The sequence below is a fragment of the Gekko japonicus genome, unplaced genomic scaffold (assembly GCF_001447785.1).
Source record: "Gekko japonicus isolate JY-2015 unplaced genomic scaffold, Gekko_japonicus_V1.1 scaffold170, whole genome shotgun sequence".
Classification (NCBI taxonomy): Eukaryota; Metazoa; Chordata; class Lepidosauria; order Squamata; family Gekkonidae; genus Gekko; species Gekko japonicus.
This window is the reverse complement of record NW_015160212.1, coordinates 883,372-891,743: the sequence shown is the minus strand read 5'-3', so window position 1 is coordinate 891,743 and position 8,372 is coordinate 883,372.

Sequence of the window (8,372 nt, the reverse complement as noted above, 5' to 3'; positions counted from 1 at the left end):
TCAGCCCCACCTACCTCACAGGGTGTCTGTTAGGGGAAGGGGAAGGAGTTTGTAAGCCGCTCTGAGACACCTTTGGGTAGTGAAGGGCGGGGTATAAATCCAATCTCTTCTTCTTCTTCTGAGGTAGGTGGGGCTGAGAGAGCTCTCTGGAGAACTGCCTGTGAGAGAACAGCTCTGAGAGAACTATGACTGGCTCAAGGTCACACCAGCAGCTGCACGTGGAGGAGTGGGGATTCAAACCCCGTACTCCCAGATTAGAGTTGGCCCTCCGAACCACTACACCAAACTAGTGTTGCCTGCCTTCAGGCAGCACCTGGAGATCTTCTGCGATTACAGTTGATCTCCAGACAGCCAAGATCAGTTTTCCAGTAGAAAATGGCTGCTTTGGAGGGTGGACTCAACAGCATTATACCCAGCTGAGGTCCCTCCCTTCGTGCTTAGGCTGTTAGCTGGTGATCAGACGGTGATGCTGGAGCGTGGCAAAGAAGCGGCGCGGCAAGCATTTCGTGTTTGTGCGCATGCACAGTTCCGCGGAGCAGCACTGCTTTCAGTTATGTGTTTGTGCGCATGCGCTTACGAAAAACACCCGGTTTGCAATGGGACGTAGATGGGCACCGGATGCCACGGGATACTAGCACTCCCACGATCAGACGCCCGCCCCTGCCCCGCGTTTTCTGGATATTAGTGCACTGTCTGAGGTACTTTTTAACTCCGCATCTTCGGTGGGACGCCACGGGTTGACCACGGGTGCGCTACGCTTCCCAGATGTTGCGGTGTGATTGTGCACTGAAAATCCGCCTGATATTCATGTCTTTAGCGTGGCAAATCCTCTGTGTGAACGGGGCCTTTGTGAGTTACTGGCATTAAAGTTATGAGTGAGCAATTTGGCTACTGCATAAATTAGTTTGCTCTGGAGCCATCCTTCCTGAGCTGAGACAAAAATGCGTGAGCTGGAGGGTAAAAAACTGTAAGGTAGCTCACACTAACTCAGTTTAGAGGGAACGCTGCCCCTCATCCCTCACTGGTGGCCAGAAGGGACCTGGCAACCTACTTAGATGTCACAGACTTTACTATTGGCTGAACACACTGCAAGAAGGCCTGACCATGCGCTCGAACTTCCCAGGTTGCAAAACATGCCCAAGTTCTGCTTTCTCAGCTGTGTACTTGATGTCCCATCCTCGAGAGAGATAACTTTGAATAGACGGATAGAAGAAAGAGCAGCCAACTGTACGTGCATTAAGGAAATGGATCAACACGTACTTCCCAAGCCAACAGCAGGCCCCGCACTGACGTACAGAAATGTAACCCCTGCCAGTCAAAAAGGTTCTGCCTCCTCCCACAACAGGCCCAGTTGCACAAACGGCAACAGACATGAATATTTAACATTAAGTAATTGGATACAGGTCAAGGTCTGAAAGAAGAGCAGTTTTTCCTCAGGGAAAGCAGTGATTAAAGGAGGCCGGATTATAGTTTAACAAGCCCTGCAGGCAGGGCCCGAAGAATCTGTGTGTCTTCTGACAGGAATTATAATAGTTAACAAATAACCAATTCACTGGCTAAGTAACAGCTCATGAAATGCACCGCTAACTGCTCAGTCAGGGTTGCATTATGACTTTCGTGGGCCCTCATCACTTTTCCCTTCGTGCCTCCCCCATAATATTCTCAATATTAACAGTATTTTTGATATAACTTTAAATACTTCCTCCCCCCCACACCCCCATTTTAGGCAAAATCTAATAGGTTTTCGTGGGCCCTAAAATTTCATTATTTTCTGATGTGAGGGGAAATTAAAAAAACCAAAAAACATTCTTCAACCCTAAAAGTTCATTTTTCCCCCTTCCGATTTTAAGATAAATTAAAAGTTTTCGTGGGCCCGTAAAAGCAATGCTCCCTCTAAGCTGTGGAGTCTTGTGGGCAAAAATCCTACTTTGTGAGCTCCTGGCATTAAAGTTGTAAGCGAGTGGTTTAGCCACTGCATAAATTAGTCTGCTCTGGAGCCGTCCTTCCTGAGCTAAGACAAAAGTGTGTGAGCCAGAGGCTAAAAAACTGTGAGCTAGCACACTTTGGCCCCGGTCACACAGGAGGATTTACCCCGCAAAACGGACAGGTTGAGGGCAGATTAAACCGGCGCGATCAGAAGCCAACATCTGGCAAGTGTCGCGTACCCGCCCCCAACCTGTCCCTTCCGGCCGAAGATGCGGATCTAAAAGAGAGTAGTGAAAGGGAATTACCTACCGAATGATGTGCAACAACGGCGGCCGTGGGATTGCCGACACGCGGTTATCCTGTGGTATGCGTGGTAATGGCGAACTGCACATGCGCACAACTGCTGCGGCTGGCCCTCCTCACCCTTGTTAGAGTCGCTTTCCCTGCAGCATGTGATTGCGGCTGCCGGCAGAAGTGCAGAGCCTCGGGGGACCTGTCTGATCCCGCTGCCGTGCTTCTGTTTGTTCCGGCTCTTAAAAGCCGCACTTCTGCCACGGCTTTTCCCGCTAGTGTGACCGGGGCCATTAACTCAGCTTAGAGGGAACACTGCCTAAAAGTATTGTATTTTCCCCAAACACGGGCACTGGATCTCCCAGCCTCCAGGTGGCACCTGGAGATCTCCTGGGATTGCAACCGATCACCAGGTGACTTAAATCCGTTCAACTGGAGGGAAGGGCCCCTTTGGAAGGTGGACTCTATGGCCGTACAACCCACTGAAGTCCCTCCCCTCCCCAAACCCTGCCCTCCTCAGTCTCCACCCCCCCCAATCTCTAACTATTTCTCAGTAGGGTTGCCAGGTCTGTGTCGGAAAATACCTGGAGACTTTGGGGGTGGATCCAGGAGAGGGCGGGGTTTGGGGAGGGGCCTCAGCATGGCATGATGCCCTAGAGTCCACCTTTCAAAGCAGCCATTTTCTCCAGGAGAGCTGATCTCTGTCAGCTGGAGATCTGTTGTAAAAGCGGGAGATCTCCAGGCCCCACCTGGAGGCTGGCAACCCTATTTCCCAGCCCAGAACTGACAACCGTAACTGGCACCAGTCCTGGCTTTCCTCACCTCAGTGGAAGACGAGGTGCTTCAAAAGATCTTTTGTGCCTGCAGGATGCACCCTATCGCAAAGAGCTGCCTCCATCATAACAGGAGGGTGCCTGGTTTGTACCGGCTCTCTAGCACCAGCGGCAGCCATTTTGTGATTGCCCTGTGTTCCTGGCAGCCATTTTGTGGGAGGGCTTCCAGTGTCAGGGCCCCACTGCTGGACGTCCTGATGGCACCCGGTATTTTTAGCCACTGTGTGAGACAGAGTGCTGGACTGGATGGGCCATTGGCCTGGTCCAACATGGGCTTCTCTTATGTGCTTATGTGGTGGCACCCATTTCCCGTTATCAGAGTTAGAAAATTGCTCTCTGATGCAACAAAATTGGGGAGCCCAGATCTGGGGCACGCCAGGTACTACACAGAGCTGCAAACCTCCAGGTAACACCTGGAGATCACCTGCTATTACGAGGTCAGTTCCCCTGGAGAAAATGGCTGCTTTGGGGGGCAGACGCTGTGGCCTTGCACCCCACTGAGGTCCCCGTTCTCCCCACACCCTGACCTCACCAGTCTCCACCCCTAAATCTCCAGGAATTCCCCAATCCCAAATTGGCAACCTGAGCAAAGGTAGGAGTAAGGCCTGCCCTCCCAAGAGCTGAATCTTGGCAGCACCTGACAGTTTCTTGACCGCACCGGTTCGCGCAGGCTGTTGCTTGCAGTGGGGACCTTCCGCGGGAACTTTTCCAATGTCAGCAAAGGTGTTTTATAAGGACAAGGAGTCCCCGGAGAACTTGGCCTGCAGGAACAATGTCTGTTCTTTCTTCTGTTTGCAGCTGGCAAAGCAAACTGTCCCTAAATAAACTGTCAGTGATGACGGATCGCTCGGGCGTGTCATGCCGCTCATGCTGGCGAGCAAACGCCCTGCGCGGAGGAAGGGCTGTGTGCCGTCTCCCGTCTCAGGGGGAGAAGAAGAAAGCACACCCATCGCCTGACCCAGAACAGGGACACGTTGGGATGGTGAGACACGGAGGGGGGCAGGTTGCGAGCAGAGATGAAAGGCGCCATTGTGCATTCATCCATACTTAGGGCTGCCAGCTTCCAGGTGGGAGTCAGGATAACCAAAGAGCAATCATGTGATAAGTGAGTAGAAGATTGTCAATGGCAACTGTGATCTATTTACAAAGGGAACCGTGTTCCCTCTAAGCTGAGTTTGTGTGAGCTAGCTCACAGTTTTTTTAGCCTCCAGCTCAGACATTTTGCCGGAAGGATGGCTCCAGAGCAAACTGATTTACGCAGTGGCCAAATCGCTCGCTCACAACTTTAATGCCAGTAGCTCACAAAGTATAATGTTTGCAACAGTGGGAGGGGCTTCTAGTGTCCTGGCCCCACTGGTGGACCTCCTGATGGCACCTGGTATTTTTGGCCACTGTGTGACACAGAGTGTTGGACTGGATGGGCCATTGGCCTGATCCAACATGGGCTTCTCTTATGTTTTGCAGCAGCCATTTCCTTCAGGGGAACTGATCCCTGTGCTCCGGAGATCCACTTGTAATTGCCTGAGATCTCCAGGCCCCATCTGGAGGTTGGCAACCTAGTTCACAGTCCAAAAAACCTATCCCATTTTGTCCATGTCTCGCGTCAAGTGCAGCATACAGATGGTCCCCGAAACTCGGATGAAAGAAACCAGCACCAGCCTTTGGAATGACACGGAGGCCACCTCACACACAACGTTTCTCTTTCTTCTCCTTCATTCTCCTGCCCCTCTAATACGGGCCTGTTTCTCACTCACCATCTGCTAGCCTGTTTCTGTGTTTCTCATTTGCACAGCCAGCCGGAGAGACAGTGAATAAAATGATCAATCATTCATGGCAGCTGCTCCAAGAAAGCAATAGGATCATATTTCCCAGCTGGACCGGAGGAAATACTAAACACGGAAGCAAGGGACCCTGTGCATTTGGGAGATGGGTCTTGGCAGTGTAGGGGGATTTTAGGTCGGCAGAGGACCCCAAGTCAAAAGGCTTTCGCTGAGATGGGGAGAAGGGCACGGCTGAAATCTCTTTGCTGGCCTCCAATCCTAGCACAGCCCTAAAGAATGTGCTCTAAATATTTAGTAGCAAAATGGTACCGTTTCAAAGGAGATGCTCTGAGCCCCCCACAAAAGCTGTACCTCCTGGGCCTGGTTCAGGTGGCCAGAACCCTCCAGTCGTCTGGATCTTCCGGAGAGGAGTCGCCGATGCATCCAAAGCCACGCTTTGTGCCACAGATCACGGCGCTAACACAGAAGTTCACAGCTCCCAACAAACTCTGGTTTCCTCATTCCAGACCACAAACTTTTAATTGTCTCTGGTTGCCTCCCCACTAGCCATTTTGCTTGGAACGGAAATCAGTTATTTTGGAGAGTCCAGATTCAGGTGGGTCACCGTGTTGGTCTGAAGCAGTAGAACAAACTTTGAATCCAGTGGCACCTTTAAGTCCAACAAAGTTTTATTCACGTGTTGCATGCACATGAAAGCTTACTCCCAGAATTAAACTCTGTTGGTCTTAAAGGTGACACTGGACTCAAACTTTGTTATTCTGGAGAATCCAGGTATCATTTGTACTTCAGTGGTTTCCCTGCTGCCCTTCCACCTTTTAAGAGATCTGGGATGTGGCCATTGTTCCAACATTAATTAATCAATAATGTGCTATATTTCTATCCCGCCTTTCTCTCCAAAGCAGTTTACATCGGTCTCTTCTCCTCTGTTTTATCCTCACAACAACCCTGTGAGGTAGGTCAGACTATGTGACCGGCCCAATTTCACTCAGGAAGCTTTTATGGCACAGTGGTGGACTCAAACCTGGGGTTTCCCAGATTCTGGTCTTGCCCTTTAACCACTACACCACACTGGCTGTTTTCACATTACATATCCCTCCTGTCTGCAAATGTGGAACTGCTCCCGGCACTGCATCTGACCTTATAAAAACTTGCGTAATAAGCGATCAGACATAACCAACTCATGTTTTGACTACAGCTGAATGTTAGCCAGTTGATGGTGTCTTCATTTTAACCACCCTCTAATTACCAGTGTTTTATATGGTAATTAGAGACACTGAGGGGACTTGTTGCTATGGAGTTTAATCGCCCTGACCTTGTTTGCCTACCAGAGGTCTTACTTTTTGGATCATCAGAACATCATCTTCCGCCAAAAGACTGGCATTTAAAACATTTGAATATATCTGTATGTGATTTTTTGTATCTCTGCATTTTCTGCTAAACACCTGCCTTGCTTTGTGGCTGGCAAGTGATTTTCTTATCAGTGGGAGGTGAGGTGACCATAGGGAGGACAGCCTTGTCAGCCTCTGTATGTGAGAATAATGTGTCATACAGGGCCAAGGAGGAAGAAGAGGAGGAGGAGGAGACTGGATTTATACCCTGTCCTTCACTACCCAAAGAAGTCTCAGAGCGGCTTACAAACTCCTTTCCCTTCCCCTCCCTACAGCAGAGGTAGGTGGGGCTGAGAAAGCTCTTTCCAGAACGGCTGTTTCAAGGACAGCTCTGTCAGAACTGTGGCTTGCCCAAGGTCACACCAGCAGCTGCAAGTGGAGGAGTGGGGAATCAAACCCACGCTCCTAACCACGACACCCAACTGCCCCTCTTTTCTAAAGAAGGAGAAACAAGTTGACAGAAAACACATGTGTTGTGTAAAGTTTGGAGATCCAGGGTGGTGTAGCGGTTAAGTGTGTCGGGCTAGTATCTGGGCCAGTCACACTCCCTCAGCCTAACCTACTTCACAGGGTTGTTGCAAGGATAAAATGGAGGCAAGGAGAATGGTGTAAGCCACCATGGGGGGGAGGGAAGTGAGGTATAAATGAATTAAATAAATACAATAAATGACATAATGTGTTAACGAGGCCCTCCTCTGCAGCACCAGCCTGCCCAGTGTTGACTGGTGATTTGAAGGGCTGTCAAGGTTACCTGGCAGGAAAAACGGTCCTCTGAGCCACTTGGTGACAGGGCTGATAAGGATGGTGGCCAACCTCCAGGTGGTGGCTGGGGGTCTCCTGCGATTACCACTGGTCTCCAGGTGGCAGAGACCAGCTCCCCTGGAGAAAATATCTGCTTTGAAAGGCGGTCTCTATGGCATTGCACCCCACTGAAGTCCCTCCCCTTCCCCAAACTCCACCTTCCTCAAGCCCCACCCCCAAAATCTCCAGGTATTTCCCAACTTGAAGCTGGCAACCTCAGCTTAAGAACCTAAGAGCCGCCATGTTGGATCAGGCCAATGGCCCATCAAGTCCAACACACACAGTGTCACACAGTGGCCAAAACCCAGGTGCCAAAAGGAGGTCCACCAGTGGGGCCAGAACTCCACAGGCCCTCCCAGCTGTTGCTCAAAAGCTTCCTTCACTGCCCTCTGCTCTCTCATGTGTGAAACAACTTTGGGTGCGGTCAGACGGCATGCTGGGAGCGGTTTAAATTGCTCCGGCTCTGATGCGGTCTTTTTTAACCTGGAGAATCGCAACCACACTCACTTCCTTGCTCCGGATCGCTGCGCAGCCACAGGAGCGTGCATCGCTGTTTCTCTCTCACACACACGTGGGGCATGTGCACAGGCAGCCATCTGTAGAACTAAAAGTTTTGCGCGTGCGCAGAACAGCGATTTCCACTTCAACCCGACTGCTGTAACACTTCCCTTTAAACTTTAAAGGAACACTTCCCTTTAAATGTTTGCCCCGAAAATGGCCTCCGTGAGATCCCGAACTCGTCTAAAGGCTAAAACTAGGCATCATTTAAACATTGTTTTTAATAACGCTATGGCGGACCTCCGCCTATGCGCGCACCACCAACGCTTCTTTAAAAATGGCGGGCGAAAAGCGGAAACCTCAGGCAGCTTTCGAGCAGGGAGGGGTTTTAAACTGGAAGTGGCTCGACACCACAGGAGCGATCACACAGGGGGAAAATGCGTCTGGAACCGGAGAATCAGGAAAACACCACTTGGGCACCTGGTAAAAAAATCCTCCGGGTTAAAGCAGTTTTGAGCTGGAAAGCGACGGCTGGGGACGGGAGGCAGATGTTGACTGTGTGATCGCACAGATAAAATCTGTTACTGAGCCGGGCCGAACGTGGACTAAACGGCCCATCTGAGCGCACCCTTTCTCTGTTTCTTTTCTAAAGAACTGTTTTGCACCTCAGGTGTGATCACGCACATACAGGTGGTCCCTATGGAGGGTTGCCAGCCTCCAGGCATCATTTAAACATTGTTTTTAATAACGCTATGGCGGACCTCCGCCTATGCGCGCACCACCAACGCTTCTTTAAAAATGGCGGCAGGCGAAAAGCAGAAGCCTCAGGCAGCTTTCCAGGGGGGGGGGGGGTT